This window comes from Scyliorhinus torazame, chromosome 13 (genome assembly GCF_047496885.1).
Source record: "Scyliorhinus torazame isolate Kashiwa2021f chromosome 13, sScyTor2.1, whole genome shotgun sequence".
In the NCBI taxonomy this organism is placed as follows: Eukaryota; Metazoa; Chordata; class Chondrichthyes; order Carcharhiniformes; family Scyliorhinidae; genus Scyliorhinus; species Scyliorhinus torazame.
In genome coordinates this window covers 165,100,857-165,123,160 of record NC_092719.1, presented here as the reverse complement: position 1 = coordinate 165,123,160, position 22,304 = coordinate 165,100,857, and the positions used below count along the sequence as shown (strand labels likewise).

General features: G+C 46.8%; 1 protein-coding gene and 1 non-coding gene across 6 annotated transcripts in view; one reads left to right on the top strand and one right to left on the bottom strand.

Annotated features, from left to right (window-relative positions):
* The window catches only part of LOC140388345 (receptor-type tyrosine-protein phosphatase gamma-like), a 1,184,455-nt gene that overhangs the window by 81,897 nt on the left and 1,080,254 nt on the right, over positions 1-22,304 (top strand). The window lies entirely within an intron of this gene.
* On the bottom strand, positions 18,644-18,714 carry trnav-gac (transfer RNA valine (anticodon GAC)). The gene has a single exon. It is a non-coding gene; the product is annotated as a tRNA-Val (tRNA).

Sequence of the window (22,304 nt, the reverse complement as noted above, 5' to 3'; positions counted from 1 at the left end):
CTTCAGCGTGCTGTTTCCGTCCCAAATAACAATGCTGCCCACTTCCGGCTGTTGCCGGGATCCGTGTCACCATCATTAAATTCTACCCAGTATTTCACTTAAAAGTTCATGAAGAATATTTGTAATTTAATCAAGTTTGTGTTAAGCAAGACCGATGATGGTGCATTTTTTCCCCCATGCTATATGGTTGCACCTGTTGCATCTGGGCTTCCCCATTCAGAAGGTTAATGTAAAACCGATTTATGGTGCCACTAGGACGGTGAATTCATTCAAAAATCCAAATATTTTTTTCTGCCAATATAACACAAGCACCCCCAGCTATTAATCAGAACTAGTATCAATGAGATTCACCTTGAGATGATTCTTGTCCTGGTGAAATGCAATTACTTGCTTTTCAAAATTCAGACAATGTTCTTTTATGTTGGAGATCATTAAGCAGTCACTGGCAAGTACAGTCTGTAATAAAGAAATGATGAATTTTCAGACAATGTCTGTAATGTTCAATTATAAAATGAAGTTCAGGTCTATCAGAAGCATAGATAGCACATCAAAATATATTGTTTATAAATCCCGAAGTCCTTAAATCTGGGGTATCCAAAGCACATGGGCCTTACAAGTCCGGCTGTCAGGCCTGCAAAGTCTTCCATTTGGATTTGGAGATTCTTTTCTCTGCTCATGTTCATTTCTTCTAATTGGAGGTTTTCAAAGGTTTGCTCCAAGAGCAAATTTTAACGACTTTACCTGCATCTGCTGAACAATTTGATGTGTTTGTATTGGCAGCTTAAACTATATGCAACTGAATGGGAACATTCATTTTAGTTTTACAGGGTCCACGTGGGTCCATAGAGAATGGCCCATGAAGTAAAACAATTTTCAGAAGCCTCGTTCAAATGAAACTTACAGCTGAACTTTTAAGACAATTGAATTACAGCTATATCTGACAGTTATTTTTTAAAGTATTATTTGATTGTGTAGTGTTTTTTCCTGTTTTAGTTTGCACACTGTAAATGCTTCACAGCTTGCAAATATACTTTTTATTGCTTAGCCATGTAAGCAATTACTTGCAGCTGTCAAGCATACAAAAGCTTTCAAGTTGAAGGGGTCAGAGAACTTCCTGTCGTTGACGGCTTCAGAATTTTACTTTCTTCCAAGCAGCTATGCTGTTGCTCAAGCATGAAAACTATGCACCATTGCAAAGATTTCAACATGTTGTATTTTTTTCTCTGATAGATTACCCCTTTTCCCTTGGGTAGACTATAAAATTCCTCATCTTTGTTTTTGCATTAATTTTTATGGAATGGGTTGGTTGCATTGTTTTACCAGCCCTGGTTGATAATCAGTGATATGCCATGGTACATGGTTTATTACAGGATGTTTTTGCCTCTGTTGTTAGTCTGTTTGCCTGTAAACAATATATCTTAAAATCTAATAAAGAGATTTCTATGAAACCTGGTGCACAGGGTCTTTCCCAAAGAAGAACCAATTAGTTTTTTTGGCAAAGATACAGGTTTGGATCTGAATCTTGGATATTTTTTATGGGATCTGTTTGCATTGGAAGATGGGGTGAATTGAATTTAGTTTCAGAATGTTGTAGGTTGATTTAGTTACAATATTGTTGATTGTTTTAGAATGTTGTGAATTATCTCAGCTGCTGTTGTGGAATTTGTCACAGTTGTCAGAATTTTCACAGCAGGTTGTTGGATGTGGTTTGGCCTGAAATTTCCTCAGTGAGATGGAAGCTGAAAACCTCAAGGAAGAGCTGCATGCTTACAATAATATTAAGTTACAGAGGCATATGTTATATGGGTCCTCTTCACTTGTTTTAACTCTGCTTTCAAATGATTTACACCATAAATGCGCAATTACAAATTTCGACGGTCGGGTGCCTTGATCCGTTGTTGAGTGCGCCGCAGTGCTGGTGGCGATTCCGGCATCGGCTCGGTCGTCAGTGACTCTGGGAGCGTGTCAACATCCTCTTCATCCCCGGGTTGTACCAAGGGGAGGACGGATTGTCCCGGTGCGGGGGCTGTAGTGGGGTGCGCTGGGGGAAGGGAGGGTGGCGCCGGGGCAGAGGGGGGGGGTATGTGGGGACCCAGCTGGTGCCAGGTCCCTGAGGGAGACTGTGTCTTGGCTGCCATCTGGGTACACTACATAGGCCTACTGCGGGTTTGCATGGAGTAGCTGTACCCTCTCAAGCAACGGGTCCACCTTGTGGAGCCGCACGTGCTTGCAGAGGAGAACAGGTCCTGGAGCTGCCAGCCACACTGGGAGTAAAACCCCGGAGGTGGACTTCCTTGGGAAGGCAAAGAGACGTTCATGGGGGGGTTTCATTAGTCGCCGTGCACAGGAGCGACTGAATGGAGTGATGTGCGTCGGGGACGACCTCCTGCCAGCGGGAGGCCGGGAGATTTCTGGACCGTAGGGCCAGCTGGACGGCCTTCCAGACCGTCCCATTCTCCCGCTCCACCTGCCCGTTGTCCCGGGGGTTGTAGCTGGTCGTCCTGCTTGAGGCAATGCCCCTGTTCAGCAGGTACTGGCGCAGCTCATCGCTCATCAATGAGGATCCCCGGTCGCTGTGGACGTAGGCGGGGAAACCGAATAGAGCGATGATGATGTTGAGGGCTTTGATGATGGTGGCAGACGTCATATCGGGGCATGGGATGGCGAAGGGGAATCTAGAATATTCGTCGACCACATTGAGAAAATACGTGTTGCGGTCGGTGGAGGGGAGCGTCCATTTGAAGTCCACGCTGAGGTGTTCAAAGGGGCGGGAGGCCTTCACCAGGCGCGCACAGTCTGGCCGGTAGAAGTGCGGTTTAAACTCAGAGCAGACCTGGCAGTCTCTGGTGATAGCCCTGACTTCCTCGATGGAATAGGGCAGATTGCGGGCCTTAATGAAGTGATAAAAGCGGGTGACTCCTGGGTGACAGAGGTCCAGAGTCGGTCCACTTGTGCGCTGGCACATGTACCTCAGGACAGGGCATCGGGGGGCTCGTTGAGCTCGATTACAAAATCTCGTAATTAAAGGTGGAGAGCTTGATCCTCCACCGCAAGATCTTATCATTTTTGATCTTACGCCGATTCTGCGATCCCACTGTCAGCTGGTTGACGGTAACGGAAACATCATCCCGGCCACGGGGTCCTGCCAGCTCGAGGTTACACACAACTCACATGAAGCCACATTGTCTTTTGAAATAGTTGGATCCTCGAAGGACTCTGTTAGGTGCACAGGCGTGCAAGATCCTCCACCTCGTTCAGTGGGTACACACTCTGTCTCCAGAAGGCACGTCCAATTTCCCAGATGCAGACTTTAGGGCTCAGCTCCACTCACTCATCGCGCACAACCAGGAGGTTTTCGAGGGCATGGGCACACTGCCTTACACATACAGAATACGGCTCAAACCAGACGCCACCCCGGTCATTCACACACCTCGTAGAGTCCCAGCACCACTCAAGGCACCCCCTCAAGCAGCAGCTGCAGGACCTGCAGGACCAAGGAGTGCTTTCCCGGGTCACGGAGCCAACGCCATGGATCAGCTCCATGGTGTGCGTCAAGAAGTCCTCCGGCGAGCTCTGGATCTGCATCGACCCAAAAGATCTGAACAACAACTTTATGAGGGAACACTACCCCATACCCAAATGAGAAGAAATCACGAGCGAAATGGCTCGGGCAAAAATATTCACCAAGCTTGATGCCTCAAAGGGTTTTTCGCAGATTCAACTGGATCAGTCCAGCAGGAAGCTGTGCACTTTCAACACTTTCTTTGGCAGATACTGCTCCAATAGGATGCCGTTTGGCATCATCTCGACCTCCGAGGTGTTCCATCGCATCATGGAACAGATGATGGAGGGCATCGAAGGAGCACGCGTCTATGTAGACAATGTTATCATCTGGTCCATCACACCACAGGAGCACATCAGTCGTCTCCAGCGTGTCTTTGCACGGATACGAGATCAGGGCCTGCACCTCAACCGAGCCAAGTGCTCTTTTGGCCAGACTGAGCTAAAGTTTTTTGGGGACCACATATCCCAGTCCGGGGTGCGGCCAGATGCCGACAAAGTGACAGCCATCACAGCCATGCAGCAGCCGGCAGACAAGGCAGTGCTGAGCTTTCTCGGGATGGTCAACTTCCTGGGGAAGTTTATTCCCAACCTTGCCTCGCACACAATGGCACTTCACCACCTGGTCAAGAAGACAACAGAATTCCAGTGGCTGCCCGCACACGAGTGAATGGGAGGAGCTCAAGGTCATGCTCACCACCGCCCCGGTTCTGGCGTTTTTCGATACCACTCGGGATACAAAGATTTCAACTGACGCCAGTCAGTCCGGCATTGGGGCAGTACTCCTGCAACGGGACGACACCGCATCATGGGCCCCGGTCGCCTATGCCTCGTGGGCCATGACCCCCACAGAACAGCGCTATGTGCAGATTGAAAAGGAGTGCCTAGGCTTGTTGACCGGCATTGACAAATTCCACGATTATGTGTATGGTCTTCCACAGTTCACTGTGGAGACCGACCATCGCCCCTGGTCGGCATCATTCAGATATGACCCTTCGCCTCCAGCGCATTCTGCTCAAGCTCCGGAGGTACGACTTCCAACTTGTCTACACCCCAGGGAAGGACCTCATCATCGCAGATGCTCTGTCCAGGGCGGTGAACACACCGCCCGAATCGGAGGGGTTCGTTTGTCAGGTCGACGCACAAGTAGCCTTCACATCGGCCAAACTGCCGGCTACTGACGCACGTCTGGCCCACATTCGCCGTGAGACTGCAGCTGACCCCCTTCTACAGCGTGTAATGCGCCACATAATGGAAGGGTGGCTCAAGGAGCAGTGCCCACAATTCTACAATGTCCGGAACGACTTAGCCGTCATTGATGGTGTCCTCTTGAAGTTTGGACCGGATTGTGATCCCACACAGCATGCACAGGCTTGTCCTCGAACAACTACACGAAGGCCATCTCGGAGTTGAAAAGTGCAGGCGGAGGGCCCGAGAAGCGGTGTACTGGCCGGGCATCAGCGACGACATCGCTAAATTGGTGCTCAACTGCCCCACCTGCCAAAGGTTTCAGCCGGCGCAACCCCCTGAGACAATTCAGCCCAATTAGTTGGTCACGTCCCTCTGGGCGAAGGTGGGCGTGAACCTCTTTCATGCGCTCGGCTGGGACTACATCATTCTGATTGAATATTTTTCAAATTACCCGGAGGTCATTCGCCTGCACAACATGACATCATCAGCTGTCATCCAGGCATGCAAAGAAACCTTCGCTCGCCATGGAATTCCGCTCACCGTTATGTCTGACAACGGGCCTTGTTTTGCGAGCCAAGAATGGTCTTCCTTTGCCACTTCATACAACTTCACGCACGTGACGTCCAGTCCCTTGCATCCCCAGTCGAATGGCAAGGCGGAAAACGGCGTCCACGTCGTGAAGCGCCTCCTCTGCAAGGCTGCTGATGCCGGATCTGACTTCTGTTTAGCCCTGCTGGCCTATCGCTTGGCCCCAGGGTCCACGGGCCTCTCGCCAGCCCAGCTGTTGATGGGTCACACCCTCAGGACCACTGTGCCGTCCATTCATGTTCCTGAACCCGACCATGCTCCAGTACTGCGAAGGATGCAACAACAGCGTGCTCAGCAGCAGGTGGCACATGACGCTCAGGCAACTGATCTTCCTGCCCTGGCGCCTGGAGACAGCGTCCGCATACACCTGCCGGAGGGTGGCAAGGTTCTCCGCCGCGTGGCTCCCCACACGTTCCTGGTTCGCATGCCTGATGGCTCCATTCGCCGACGTAATCGGCGGGCCCTTCGTCTGGTTCCGCGCTCGCTACGAGATCATGCACCGGTGCCACGCCCTCCTGTTGTCCCTGATGTCGACTTCATTGAGCTTCCTGCCACTCTGCCTATTCCTCTCTCGCCCGTGGCCAGGCCCATTCCTCAGCCGGTGGATCCTGACCCACTCTTGAGGCAGTCAACCCGAATTCGTCGCCCACCTGATAGACTTGACTTATGAGCCTGTTAGCATATTGGACTCACTGAATTGTTTTACAGTACTGTTAATGTGTTTCTTTCTTGTCATTCCAGAAGTTCTCTCTCGTCGTTTGCTGATTACACTTGTTTTGTTATTGGTACAACCTCGTTGCTCTGTTGCACCTGACACCTTCCTCTGTATATAGTTTGGTCTCGTGTACATGTTGTAAATGTTGCACACACATACTCAGATGCACTCAGTACACACTTATACTTATTAGCATAAGACATAGGAGCGGAAGTAAGGCCATTCGGCCCATCGAGTCCACTCCACCATTCAATCATGGCTGATTTCAACTCCATTTACCCGCTCTCTCTCCATAGCCCTTAATTCCTCGAGAAATCAAGAATGTATCAACTTCTGCCTTAAAGACACTCAACCGCTCTCTTTGGCAATGAATTCCACTGACCCACCACTCTCTGGCTGAAGAAATTTCTCCTCATCTCTGTTCTAAAGTGACTCCCTTTTATTCTAAGGCTGTGCCCCCGGGTCCTAGTCTCCCCTGCTAATGGAAACAACTTCCCTACGTCCACCCTATCTAAGCCATTCATTATCTTGTAAGTTTCTATTAGATCTCCCCTCAACCTCCTAAACTCCAATGAATATAATCCCAGGATCCTCAGACGTTCATCGTATGTTAGGCCTACCATTCCTGGGATCATCCGTGTGAATCTCCGCTGGACCCGCTCCAGTGCCAGTATGTCCTTCCTGAGGTGTGGGGCCCAAAATTGCTCACAGTATTCTAAATGGGGCCTAACTAGTGCTTTATAAAGCTTCAGAAGTACATCCCTGCTTTTATATTCCAAGCCTCTTGAGATAAATGACAACATTGCATTTGCTTTCTTAAGTACGGACTCAACCTGCAAGTTTACCTTTAGAGAATCCTGGACTAGGACTCCCAAGTCCCTTTGCACTTCAGCAATTATGTATTTTGTCACCGTTTAGAAAATAGTCCATGCCTCTATTCTTTTTTCCAAAGTGCAAGACCTCGCACTTGCCCACCTTGAATTTCACCAGCCATTTCCTGGACCACTCTCCTAAACTGTCTAAATCTTTCTGCAGCGTCCCCACCTCCTCCATACTACCTGCCCCTCCACCTATCTTTGTATCATCGGCAAACTTAGCCAGAATGCCCCCAGCCCCGTCATCTAGATAGTTAATATATAGAGAGAAAAGCTGTGGCCCCAACACTGAACCCTGCGGGACACCACTCGTCACCGGTTGCCATTCCGAAAACGAACCTTTTATCCCAACTCTCTGCCTTCTGCCTGACAGCCAATTGTCAATCCATGTTAGTACCTTGCCTCGAATACCATGGGCCCTTATTTTACTCAGCAGTCTCCCGTGAGGCACCTTATCAAAGGCCTTTTGGAAGTCAAGATAGATAACATCCATTGGCTCTCCTTGGTCTAACCTATTTGTTATCTCTTCAAAGAACTCTAACAGGTTTGTCAGGCACGACCTCCCCTTACTAAATCCATGCTGACTTGTCCTAATCCGACCCTGCACTTCCAAGAATTTAGAAATCTCATCCTTAACAATGGATTCTAGAATCTTGCCAACAACCGAGGTTAGGCTAATTAGCCTATAATTTTCCATCTTTTTCCTTGTTCCCTTCTTGAACAGGGGGGTTACAATAGCGATTTTCCAATCCTCTGGGACTTTCCCTGACTCCAATGACGTTTGAAAGATCATAACTAACGCCTCCACTATTTCTTCAGCTATCTCCTTTAGAACTCTAGGATGTAGTCCATCTGGGCCCGGAGATTTATCAATTTTTAGAGCTCTTAGTTTCTCTAGCACTTTCTCCTTTGTGATGGCTACCATATTCAACTCTGCCCCCTGACTCTCCGGAATTGGTGGGATATTACTCATGTCTTCTACTGTGAAGACTGACGCAAAGTACATATTTAGTTCCTCAGCTATTTCCTTGTCTCCCATCACTAGATTACCAGCGTCATTTTGGAGCGGCCCAATGTCTACTTTTGCCTCCCGTTTGTTTTTAATGTATTTAAAGAAACTTTTACTATCATTCCTAATGTTACTGGCTAGCCTACCTTCATATTTGATCCTCTCTTTCCATATTTCTCTCTTTGTTATCCTCTGTTTGTTTTTGTAGCCTTCCCAGCCTTCTGACTTCCCACTACTCTTTGCCACATTATAGGCTTTCTTTTTTGCATTGATGCATTCCCTGACTTCTTTTGTCAGCCATGGCTGCCTAATCCCCCCCTCTGATAACCTTTCTTTTCTTTGGGATGAACCTCTGTACTGTGTCCTCAATTACTCCCAGAAACTCCTGCCATTGCTGTTCTACTGTCTTTCCCACTAGGCTCTGCTCCCAGTCGATTTTCGTCAGTTCCTCCCTCATGCCCCTGTAGTTACCTTTATTTAACTGTAACACCTTTACATCTGATTCTACCTTCTTTCTTTCAAATTGGAGACTGAATTCTACCATATTATGATCGCTGCCTCCTCAGTGTTCCCTTACTTTAAGATCTTTTATCAAGTCTGGCTCATTATATCACACTAAGTCCAGAATGGCCTGTTCCCTCGTGGGCTCCATCGCAAGCTGTTCCAAAAAGCCCTCCTGTAAATATTCAATGAATTCCCTTTCCTTGGGTCCACTGGCAGCATTATTTACCCAGTCCACCTGCATATTGAAGTCCCCCATGATCACTGTGACCTTGCCTTTCTGACATGCACTTTCTATTTTGTGGTGCATTTCGTGCCCCTGGTCCTGACCACTGTTAGGAGGCCTGTACATAACTCCCATTATGGTTTTTTTGCCTTTGTGGTTCCTCAACTCTACCTACACAGATTCCACATCATCTGACCCTATGTCGTTTAGTGCTATTGATTTAATTTCATTCCTAATTAACAAGGCAACCCCACCCCCTCTGCCCACCTCTCTGTCTTTTCGATAGGTTGTGAATCACTGGATGTTTAAATGCCAGTCCTGAACCCCCTGCAACCACGTCTCTGTGATGCCTACCACATCATACCTGCCAGTCACAATCTGGGCCACAAGCTCATCTACCTTGTTCCTCACACTGCACGCATTTAAATACAGCACCTTTAATTTTCTATTGACCGTCCCTTTTTGTTTTCTTAGTGTGGTGGACCTTGGTTTACTGAGCCTTTCCATACACTGTGTCATATTTTGTGAGATGGGGGACTATCGTAACCTCTCCTGAGTTCTGTCTTTTCGTGCTTTTTTGTATTCCTAAGCAGCTACGCTTCCCACTGATTACTTCACCTCTTGGTTCCCTGACTTTCCCTTCCCCCCCAAATCTCTAGTTTAAAGTCCTATTGACCACCCTATTTACTCTTTTCGCCAGAACACTGGTCCCAGCTCAGTTCAGGTGGAGACCATCCCAACGGTATAGGTGCCCCCTGTCCCAAAACTGATGCCAGTGTCCCATGAAAAGGAACCCCTCTTTCCCACACCACTCTTTCAGCCACGTGTTAACTTCCCTGATTCTTGCCTCCCTATGCCAATTTGCACGTGGCTCGGGCAGTAATCCGGAGATTATGACCCTTGAGGACCTGTTTTTTAATTTGAATCCTAGATCTTTATAATCTCTAAACAGGTCCTCATTCCTAGACTTGCCTATGTTGTTGGTACCGACATGGACCACAACAACTGGATCCTCCCCCTCCCTCTCCAGTATCCTTTCAAGCCGGTCAGAGATGTCCCGCACCCTAGCATCGGGCAGGCAACATACCATGCGGGACTCTTTATCCTGCTCACAAAGGATACTATCTAACCCCCCTGATAATAGAATCCCCTACAACTACAACGTGCCTATTTACTCCCTCCCCTTGAGGGAGGTGCCATGTAGGCACATATCCTTGTGAAAAGGGGGGATGTCATGATATCCACATTAGCATATCATGGTGCAATCACACACACACTGATGGACAGGTAATTGGACCAACCAACACACACACAACATCGCAGCCAATCACCAGTGAGAGCACACGCACTATAAAACTGGGAACACCACAGTTCCCGCTCATTCTACCGGGAGATAGCTCAGAGCACAGAGCTCACAGCGTGCCACTCAGACATACACCATGTGCTGAGTGCCTCACCAAGATAGTGAAAGGGCTGGGTCCACAGGTTAGCTGGTGAAGCACGAACCTCAGCCAGCAGTTTTTAGTTGTTATTGTTTAAAACAATAAAACAGAGTTGTACCATCTACAACTGTGTTGTATCATTTGTTTATCGGAACACCCAACATGACAGATATTGCAAGAATGCCTATTATCTTGAGCATTCTTGACCTAAGTTGAGCCAGTGTTGCATGAGTTGCATAAATGCCTTGAGTTTTGGTCCAGATTTTCCAGTCAGTGGCAGAATAAACTGCTGATCCAGTTCAAAATTGAGTCCTTCCCTTTTTTGTGTTGGAGCCATTGCATCTTCTAATCCTGGCTGCAACAGGGATGCAGCAGCATGGAAAACCGAGTGGCAAAAAGCAACTGCATCAAACCCACGTCTCTTTTTCTATCAAAAGCTGAAGGAACGCCTCTGGAGTTTGCCTTCAGTTCATTGCATTGCAGTGTGTTTCATGCCTCCCTGTCATAATAAGTAATTCCCAGATAAACCGGCACAATCATCCTCATCAACACCTACACCCCCTACCCAACCCCTGACAATGCTGTCTCTTGAATGCCGACACCCCCGACGATGCTAATAACCCCCCCACAACCCCATCCTCCTATTTTCCCAGCAACCCCATTACAAATGCTGACTGTTCCAACGTAAGCCAAACTGAGTCAGTGATGCCAGGTATTAGGGTTGGGGTACTGGAGGAGTGAGGATGTTTCAGCCTTGTACCCGGTGGAGGGAGGGGGGGTGAATGAGTGGGTGAGTGTTGCCTAGGGGCTTGGGCTGCAGATGGGTGGGCGAGTATTGTTGTCAGAGGGTGATTCAGCATTGTCAAGGGGTTTAAGAGCAGTGTTGGTAGGGGACTAGAGAGTTGTGTGGGCAGTATAGTGAGCAGTGTTGGGATAATGTAGTGGGTGCTGGAGTGCTTTGATACTCCAATAGCCCATCTTGTCCTCCTGCCTAAGAGAGTTGTAGACAGTCCAGGTGGTGTAAATGTAGCAAGAAGAAGTTTAAACTTCCCATGTATGTACCGCACATGTGTGGGCATCAGAACTTCAAGTTCCCAATGCATATTCACGACTTTTGTTGAGTTCGCTGCTCCCGGTATCAGAAGACTCCTAAGGTCATACGAATAAGGGGCAGGAACAGACTATTAAGCCCATTGGATCTGCTCCGCCATTCAATAAGATCACAGCTAATCTAATTCTGGCCTACGCACCACTTTCCCACCTGCTTATCTGTCCAACTCAACCTTGAATGTATTCAATGACCCAGTCTCTCGGTGGAAGTGAATTCCAAAGACTAATGACCCTCTTGAGTAGAAATTTCTTCTCATCGATGTCTTAAATGGGAGCCAGTGTATTTTTAAAATGTACTGCCCCCAGTTCTAGACTCTCCTATTGGGCAAACATCCTCTCAGCATCTATGCTGTCAAGCCCCTCAGAATCTTGGATGTTTCAATAAGATCTATTTTCATTCTTCTGAACTCCAATGAGTAAAGGACCAAACTGCTCAGTGTTCCCTCATGAGACAACACGTTCATCCCAGGATTCAGCCAAGTGAACTTTCCCTGAACTGCGTGAGCGGGCTCTGGGGTCCTGGGGGGGGGGGGGGGGGGGGCACGGGGCGATGTGACCCTGGGGGGTGCTCCCACGGTGGTCTGGCCTGCGATCGGGGCCCACCGATCCATGGGCGGGCCTGTGCCTTGGGGGCACTCTTTTACTACGCGTCGGCCGTGTAGGTCTCCACGATGGCCGACGCATAGGTGACAACCCCCTGCGCATGCACGGGGATGGTGTCAGCAGCCGCTGACGCTCCCGCGCATGCGCGGACTCCCGCCGGCCGGCGGAGTCCCTTCAGCCCTGGCTGGCGTGGCACCAAAGGCCTTCCACGCCAGCCGGCTAGGCGCCAACCACTCTGGGGTGGGTCTAGCCCCTAAAGGTGCGGGCTTGGCACCTAAAGGTGCGGAGGAATCCGCACCTTTGGGGCGGCCCGACGCCGGAGTGGTTCACGCCACTCCATCCCGCCGGGACCCCCCGCCCCGCCGGGTAGGGCAGAACTCCCCCTAGTCAAACAACATTCCATTAGCCCAGGCTGAAAACACATTACTCTGCTCAATTTCACCTCTGGTTCCTAAAAGGTTTCTGGGTTTTCAAAACAAGATTAAGATTAAAAACATGACTACTGCAGTCAAACACACTCTAAAACCCCAGGCTCTTAACCATTAAATTGCGAAATGTTTATCATCCAATATATCTAAAATTCTACATTCATCACATTCGGAGATTAAGGTAGTTTTAAGGAATTTCTATTTGTATTGTAAACATTAGAAATAAGGTATAGTTTTAATTGGACATGGGGAGGAGAGGATAAAAGGGCGTGAGAACGAGCAAGACTAAGAGCATAGTGCTAGCTTGGAGTTTGGAGCTCCTGAGGTAACATCAGGATTCAAAAGTGACAGGGAGCAAGTGGAAGCAGCTGATTGGGTGAGCACGGTCAGGTAAGTATTAACTACTTTTATTGTGTATAGTTTGTTATAACCTGCCTGGATCCTATTGACTGGGAACAATTGGTTACCCCATGTTTCTTGGGAATTTGAGCTCCCCCAATGAGTGGGACGGGGCAATCACGAACAGTTGCAGCTGTATAAATAGAGCTGGCCAGTGTGGTACTAGCTAGAGAAGGGGCAGTAGTGAACTACTGCTGCTGTGTACTGTTGCAAATAAAGTTACTTTCTGTTTGACTACAAACTCATGATGGATTCTTCACAGCCCTCTCAAAAGTTAGTGAGGTCTATATTTTGTGGTCTATAGTTTGTAAGGGCTATATTCTATCGCAACAAGGACCAGGGAAGAAGGCCCCAAGGGTAATTGATATTATTTGATTTCAGGTATCTTCCAAAAGGCTTAATTTAAAGAGGTAACTCAAAGCCGCAGTGTGCTCTTCCTACTGTATGTGAGAAACCAAGAACCTACCAGTGAATAGGGCCAATATGTGTGCAGGACGTCTCCAGTTTTGTGGATAGCACATATAGAGAGGTAGTCCCACTGGTGGCTAAGACTCCACAGGCATGGGTGACCACCAGGCAGAGCAAGGGGAATAGGCAGGCAGTGCAAGAATCTCCTGTGGCCATTTCCCTGCAAAACAGATACATCACTTTGAATACTGTTGGGGGAGGAATGGCCTCTCAGGGGGAAAGCAGCAACAGCCAGATTTGTTGCGGAGGAGTTAAAAGTGTTGCAATACAATAGTTATACGGGATTACATTGTATGGGGAATAGATAGGTGTTTTTGTGCCTGCAAACCGGACTCCAGGATGCTATGTTGCTTCCCTGGTGTAAGGGTCAAGGATGCCTCAAGAGTGGCTATATGACATTCTGGAGGGGTATGTGAATGGCCAGTAGTAATGGTACACATTGGTACAAACAACAGAGGTTTAAAAAAAAATGAGGTCCTAAAAGCAGAATATAGGAACTTAGGAAGTAAATTGAAATGTAGAACTTCAAAGGTAGTGACCTCAGGATTACTACCAGTGCCGTGCGCTAGTCAGAGCAGAAATGACAGGATATATCAGTATATTACAAGAAGGAGGATTTCAGATTCCTGGGACATTGGGGCCAGTTCTGGGGGAGGTGGGACCACCTGGTTACACCTGGACAAGACCAGGACTGATATCTGATATCTGGGACGGAGATGTATTTCCTCGAGTGGTTGGGGAGGGTTTAAACTAAAATGGCAGTGGGATAGAAACCTATGCAAGGAGCCATTGGAGGGGGAAACATGGACAAGAACAAAAGACAGAAAGGGGAATAAGAAAAATGACAGGCAGAGAAATCAAGGTCCAGAATCAAACAGGGCCAAAGTGAAAAATAATGAGAGCACTGCAAGGATTGTTGAAAAGACAGGCCTTAAGGCTTTGTGCCTTAACACGCGGAGCATTCACAATAAAGTGGTTGAGTCAATCGTGCAAATAGATGCAAAGGAGTATGATATAGTTGATCTTTCGGAGACTTGGCTGCAGGGTTACCAGTGATGGGAAATGTATATCAAGGCTATTCAGTATTTATTTTTTGAAAATATTTTTATTAAGATTTTCATTTTATAAAACACAAAATAAATAAATCCATACAAGCTGGCAGTGTCTACTAGGCTGACTGGGGCACTGCGAGGGTTCCAGGCGGCAGTGCCATGGTGCCCATACAAGGTGGGGTGCGGGGGCTAGAGGACCCCAAACAAGTAAGTTGGGGAAAATTCTTGCACTGACGAGCAGAGCGCCTGAGTGCAGGAAATGCTACTGAATGTGACCTCGGCAGGGCATGCCCACTGAGGCTCGAAGAAAACATTGCCGTTAGATAATGGTGTCATAGTGTCGGGACTGAGCCCACAAATCTCTCCCAGAGCGGACTCTGTTTTTGGTTAGATCACGCCCAAGAGTTTTAGTTGACTAAATATTGGTTTTAGCACACTGAGGCACGTGACGCCTGTGAAATTTTGAGAACGATGGGGATGATTAGTGCACTGCTGCCGTAGTACATGTTATGAGGCAAACTGAATGGTTTTGACCATGTTGAAACTTGTGGTGAGTTGACTTGTTCAGACCATCCAGTAGAGCATGGAAAAGTTGAACCTATAAAGTAATAAAGACATGGATTAGGGTTTAGGCAGTGGAGATCAGGCCAGAGATTGAGAACCATTTTCCACCTTTGCAATATTTATGAAAATGGAGCATTGCAAGTGGGAAGGCTGAGCTCCGGGTTGAACAGGATATCAAGGTTGCACACTTACTGTTTCTTCCTGAGATGGCACCAGGACGACTGTTTGAATGTAAGGCAGATCCACAAAAGGGTTGTTGGGAACATGTGAGAATTCCATTGTCCATGCTTTCTATGATTGGAAATGCATATTGTGCCAATGCTTATTCCTCAAATTCAAAGTCATTTTACAGCTCCCAGTAATCTCCTGTCCCATGGCAGTGCTCTATTTCCCCTATTGTGTGCAAGATTCCCTTTCTTGGACTAGAAACACGTTTTCTTATTTTGTGTCTCACCGTTTATTTTGTTTCTCCCACCCTCACTAATCTGGTGAATTGCATCATCAAAGGCAGTGAGGCTGATTGTCTATTTTAGTGAATCCACAGTTATGCTATCAGTGCGGGATATGTGCCTTTTTGCAAACACTTTAATTATCTCGAACCATTTGTAGAACATGCTTTTTTAATGTCAGTTAGTGAATTTCATCATTCAGTTATATTTTCCCATTTTAACTCAAATTAGTTGAGAAAGATTGAACACGAACTTGATCAATGCATAGGGCTCCCATTGAGATTAATGCGTGATTTCACAGACATTCTTAAGATATGAAGGGATGGTAACAGAGTAGAATCAAACAGTTTCCAGTTGTTGAGGGGCACAGAACAAAGGAGCAAGTGTGGGGCTGTAAAATATATTACCAGAACTTGGGATTGGATGAATAACCACAGAACATTTAACAATAGATTAGATGGGTTGCCAAAGTAAACGGGAATATAGGAACTGGGCATAGTTCACAGCGCCAGGGACCCGGGTTCAATTCCCCCTTGGGTGACTTGTGAGGAATTTGCACTTTCTCCCCGTGTCTGCCTGGGTTTCCTCCGGGTGCTCCGGTTTCCACCCACAGTCCAAAGATGTGCAGGTTAGCTCGATTGGCCATGATAAAACTGTCCCTTAGTGTCCAGGGATGTGCACATAGGGTGGGGGAATGGGCCTAGATAGGGTGCATTTTAGAGGGTTGGTGCAGACTTGATGGGCAAATGGCCTCGCTCTGCACTATAGAGATTTTATGATATCAAGGTAGGCAAGAAGCTAATCACATTGAAATATTCCAACAGACAGCGCACGAGGAAATAAAAAGCAACGGATCCCATCACCACTTCTCATTTTTAAATTTTACACATTTTTATGGTAGCAAGGCAGAAGCTAAAGCTTCATAAACATATTTTTTAATTATTATTTTTTGAAATATATGGAATTTCTTATCATGGAAAAATTTGACATTCAACAAATATGAAATTACTCTCTCAGGGCCAGAGAGGCTGTATAGCAGGACACTGGAACCAGTTTGGAATGCTTGGGAACAAGGAATTTCTAGATTTTGGAATTTTCTGGAGTATAGAATAAAGTTAGAGTGCTTAACCACAACTGTGGTGAACCAAATATAAATCTGTACTGTGGGCGGGATTCTCCGATTGCTGACGGTGAACTTGCAATCGGTCGAAGAATCCCCGTTTATGCCGAAATCGGGGGCGGCGCCGCTTTTGCATGCTCCACCCCCTCAAAAATGGCATACTCAAAGAGTACGGTGTACGCTGACGGGACGGCCTCAGGATGTCACCTGAGGCCCACTCCCGAGGCTCCACCCCCGATGGGCCGAGTTCCCCACGGCGTGAAACACTTATGGTATTTTTTTCCGTGGACCCTGTGTGGCGGCAATGCCGCCACAGTTGTGGGAGGCGAGGGAGGGACTTCGGAGAGCGCTGGGGGGATTGGTGGAGGATGGTCTGCAGGTGGCGAGGGGGTTACTGGGGGTCATTATTTGGCAGGCTAGGTCCGCGCACGGCTGGCGCAATATTGCACATGCACAGCCCTGGACCCGGCCATTCTCCAGCCATATTTGCGGCTGCAAGCCCCCCAACCGTCCCGCAATCAGTGCAGCTGTTGCGCCTTTTTTTCTGACGTTAAACACCACTTCTCATGCTGGCATCAGTTTCCAAAGTACTGTACTGTACTAAAATGATGACAGCAAGGGAACAGGTGATTCTAGGTGTTCCAGAATTAGTAGTACCAACAGGGCTAGAATAGGGGAAATAGGATGAATATTTTCCAATGATTCAGTTTTAAAAAACTGAGAAAAAGGCAGCACGGTGGTGTAGTGGTTAGCACTGCTGTCTCATGGTGCCGAGGTCCCAGGTTTGATCCCGGCTCTGGGTCACTGTCCGTGTGGAGTTTGCATATTCTCCCCGTGTTTGTGTGGGTTTCGCCCCCACAATCCAAAGGTGTGCAGGCTAGGTGGATTAACCACACTAAAATGCTCCTTAATTGGAAAAAATGAATTGGTGCTCTAAATTTATGAAAAAAAACAGAAACATTTCCCTTCCCAGAAAGATTAGCAATAGACTATCATTGGCAAGTTTTTGCGTGCATGGGCCTGCTCAAATGTAATGGGCCTGCTCAAAAGAGGTTACAGTGTAATCATGAAATTAGTACACTTTTAGAAAGCCCAACTCAATAAACAAGGCACACATTTTTTGAAGGCTTTTACAGTGAGACTAAGAGTAGGGGTTCTCATCAGTTCAGTGATTTCTAATTGCCTGCATTCTGGGGGACCTCAACAGCCCAATTCTGGACAAGCATAGCACCACTGGTAGCAACTTCTGGATTTCATTGTATATCTCCTTGCTGGAAAATGTGGTTGACATTGGAGCCAAAGGAGCCTTTTGTTTACAGAAGTATCGAGAAAGGAATATAAAGATCCCTACTTATGTATGATAGTGTCATTTAGATGGGTTAAGTGTTCACGTGAGCTTCTGTAGTAATTGTCACTAACTGATTCAATCAACGGCTTAACCATACAAGCACTTTGCAGCTGACACTAGTGAGTAAAGAAAAGGAATCATGACTAATCTAATTCACACGCTTTTACCCTCAGTGGTTCCTGAAACTAAATGCAATGCTTAATTCCCCCTTCTTCCTCCTGCCACCCACCTCTCCTTACCGAACTGAGATGAATTGAGATTAAGCCAAAGAGGAATTGAACTTGGCCTCTATGTCTCAGCACCAAACCCAACTTCAGGGAATCAACTAGATATTTAACAACAAAAAATTATGGAAACCTTCAGCAATACCATTAGCATTTTTTAAATTCTCAGTTTGCTGCAAGACCTATTCTTTGACAACTTATCCTGTTACAATTTTGGAATTATTTTGTTTCTCTTGCATCTTTAATTTCCTTTATTTTATTTTCTATTGTTATATTCTTCTTTGTATTTCCTTATGTTCATATCACTTAAGCCATCTCATCATTTCATAGTTTTTCGCCAAAGGTAATACCAACCGTACTTCTGCTTGTATGTGTTTCTCTTCCCAGTTCTTTTGTTTTATCCCGTTTTAAATACTGTTCCTTTTTCATTTTTTTTACTCATGGTTCTGACTGCCAAAACTTCTGGCTATTCTTTTTCCTCCACTAAGGGTTTCCATAATTTTCTGTTTTCTTTCTGATTTCCAGCACCTCCAAATCGTTGTAATTTTACTTAACCAGATGTTCACCGCCAGTATACGCCTGTCCTAAGATGCCAATGGGCATAACACAGTCTTGGAAACATGATTTTCCAGGATTTAAATAAATGCTATGTGAAACTCACTCTTAATAGGCAAATTTTTTCTTTGAGTGATTTTATGTGAGAGGAAGCTGAAGCTTCACTACCCAATGTTTTATTTGCGAAGTATGAGCTCGGCTCAGAGGAGTTGCTTTGCATTGGCTGGGAATCGAACCCAGGCCTCCCGCATGTCAGGCGAGAACTCTACCACTGAATCACCAATGCAATCCACTAGCTCGGCTAAGAGAACAGAAATTGGCAGTAGCATCAAAGTCTTTGAATTGGCCTGTGATTGCAACACTATGCTCAGAGGCTTTAGTGTAGCTAAGCTCTGGATTTGCGTGGTCATTGATAGTTATTCATGCTTATCTTAGTTCTCAGCAATGCCTTGTTTTGATGTTCAAGAGACTTTGTATTTCTTAGTGGGCTTAATAATTAACAATTTTTTCAATAGTCCATGTTTTGTCACCTGACCAAGCACCTGTGCCTCTTGCTCTAGACAGACATGTAACACTCTGTAATATATAAGTAGTAGGCAGTCATGTAGCACTGGTATGGATAACGTAGACATGGAGATGATGCTTTCTCTTGTGGGGCATTCTCAAACGAGAGGTCATAATCTTCGAATAAGAGGTAGCAAATTTAAAATAGATTTGAGGAAACATTACTTCTCCCAAAGTGTTGTGAAACTGTGGAATTTGCTACCCCAGAATGCAGTGGATGCTGGTACAGTGAGTAAATCTAAGGAGGGAGGAGTTAGACAGATTTTTAATTGGTAATAGGTTAAAGGGTTATGGAGAAGGCGCAGGACAGTGGTGTTGAGGCCAGGATGGGATCAGCCATGATCACATTGAAGGTGTTTAGGCCCGGGAGGCTAAATTGCCTACTCCTGCTCATGTGTTCTAGGGAGGAGGTGCTCTGGCTGATTTTACAATCTAGCTCTTACAGAATCTACAGTGCAGAAGGAGGCCATTCGGCCCATCTGGTCTGTACCGGCCCTTGGAAAGAGCACTCCATCCCCGCAACCCAGCAACCTCACCCAACCCCTTTAGACACTAAGGGCAATTTAGCATGGCCAATCCGCCTCACCTGCACATCTTTGGTCTATGGGTGGAAACCGGAGCACCCGGAGGAAACCCACGCAGACACGGAGAGAACTTACAGACTCCACACAGGCAGTAACCCGAGTTGGGATTCGAACCTGGGACCCTGGAGCTGTGAAGGAACTGTGCTAACCACTGTGCTACCGTGCTGCCCGATGTGGTCTGTAATACTTCAGGTAGCAAATGAGGAACATATCAGCCATGATAGACTGGCAGAGCAGACTCGATGGGCTGAATGGCCTAATTCTGCTCCTGTATCTTATGAACTTATGGTGCTGAATAAGTGGGGTGGGGGTCCTTTAGGTACAACAACAGAAGTGGGTGAGTACCTCTTCATCACAGCAATCCCCCCTCCCCCAAAATTTAGTATGGATCATGTCTGCTTTTTCAATTGCCCCTCTCCCTTCTGCCCCATTGCTCATTTTGTGCATGGTGGCCCCTCAGGCAAGAATCAGCAGGATTTATAAGGAAAGTCCAGTGGTGCCAATTTGGTTTCTTTTATTTTATATGGGAAGTCTCTTAAATTTCATCATATTTCCCTCTTTCCTTTTTCCCTTGTTCACAAGATTGTTTCAGCTGCAATTAGGGAGGGCTAGGTGTACTGTAGGGAGTTAGGAGAAAGCTAATAAAGGGAAGGGGTACAAGAAAAAAGAAAGTGTTGAAATTTACCTAGTGTCTTTCATGAGACCTCCGAATGACTCGAAGCACTTTGAAGCCAATGAAAGTGTAATCACTGTAATTTAAGAAAAATAAATGCCAATTTGCACACAACTAGCTCCTACAAACAGCAATGAGATACATTACCATATCTGTTCTTAATGATGTCTGTTCTTAATGATATTGGTCAGGACACAGGGGAGAGCTCCTTTGCTCTGCTTCAAAATAATGCCATGGAATTTTATTTTACACCCACCGAGAGAGCAGATGGAACCTTGGTTTAACATCTCAGTCAAAATGTGTCACTTCTGATTTTGTAGCTCTGGAGTATTAGCCTAGATTTTGTGCTCAAGACTCTGATGTGGGCCATGAACCTACAGCCTTCTGACTCCGACAGAGATAAGAGTGTTACCACTGAGCAACAACTGGCCCTGAAGACAAAATGACTGCTTAAATTGAAATTGTTGGGTATGACAATCTAACCATGGCCGAGAATTGGCTTCTGTGAGAGCAGGCCATGAGGAGAAATGATCAGCTATAGAATTTTGAGGACGTTGCACAAGAGCATAGATTATTGCAGTGGGTAGATAGGTGGTAGATCAAGGTATAGGGTGGAATTCTCCCAACCCACCCACGTCTGCTTTGGTGGTGGGAGGGTGCAGCGAAGCTGGCGGGAACCAAAAAGTTGGAAACCCGCTACTTTGCAATTCTCCCAATGGTTGGTTAATGGTGGCTCGGTCCATTTACATTCATTTGCATCTACTGAATGCTCATTAAAACAGCTGCCACCAGTGCCCCATCCGGCTTTCCAAAGTTGTGTCATGTCAGCAGGAAATCACATCAGCGCCAACCTAATTGCAAATAATTGGCGTGCACAAGGCAGTCCTCAGTTGGCCAGAGACTGAGGTGAATGTAACACTGGCACAGTGCTGCGCTGTTCCTACTACACTGTTCACCAGTCTGCTGGGGCACACCGCAACTAAGGTCTGAAGTTTGACTGGGGTTTTTTGCCTGGCCCACCACCTTTCTGCCCACCCTCAACCTAGCCCTCATGGGACAGCCATGACCTGGCCCATTTTTGGCCCTTTTTAAGTTCTTAAGTGGCCAATTATTGCCCAATTAAAGCCTTCAAACTGCACCCTCTGCTATAATATGCTAGACAGTGGAAGGCAGATTAGAGTGGGAAGACCGTTATTCATCCAAGTTACTAAAATGGTGGGAAGGATGTTGTAGGGGGGGGTATTCATCCTTTGGGCTTGTCTTGTGTGCTTCAGGGACACCCCATCCTCGCCCAGGATCATACCGCACTTTGTGCCTGCCCCCCACCCACTTCACCCCATCCTTGGGGTTCCCCATCCCTCCCTGCTCGGAAAGCTCAGTACTTAACTGGATCGGGTGTCCATCTTCATGGAATTCCTTGCAGTCCCAACAGCGCCCACGACTGATTTCTGGCACTGCACGGACTGCAAGAGCTGCAAGTGAGTCAGTTTCCGACCAACTTTTATTTCAGTGAGCTATCAGCATGCAACTCCCCTCCCGTGAGAGCCAGCTCCTGGAGTCACCAGGACTAATTCAGAGGATTGGCAGCCCTAATTTCAAGTGTGGAGCTGGCGTTTATTCTGTGAGCCGGCCGGGTGGTTGTTTTGCTCACCCTTCTGGAAGAAAAGTTGGTCAGAAACCAACCCACATTAAAAAAGGCCACATGACAGTTCTATTATACTGAATAAGAAGTTCGACCCTCTGTCGTTGAAAACTCACCACTATTCTTAGAAGTCCCCCGATACCAAAACGGGCCGACATTCTAAATGGTGAACAGGGTTTCTCACTCCCTGACTCTGATGCAGGCTTCAGTGGGTGCTCTTCAGGACAAACTATGTTTTCAAGTTATCCCCTGGTATAACCCATACCTTCACTGAAGATTTCATCTACTTACCACTTAGTAGCATCGATCCTGGGTCCCGCATTGCTAAGTAAGTAAAGTAGACTTTGGAATAACCACTATTTCAGGTTAAATTAAGTTATTTTCTTATTATTTATATTTTTTTAAATGCTGCA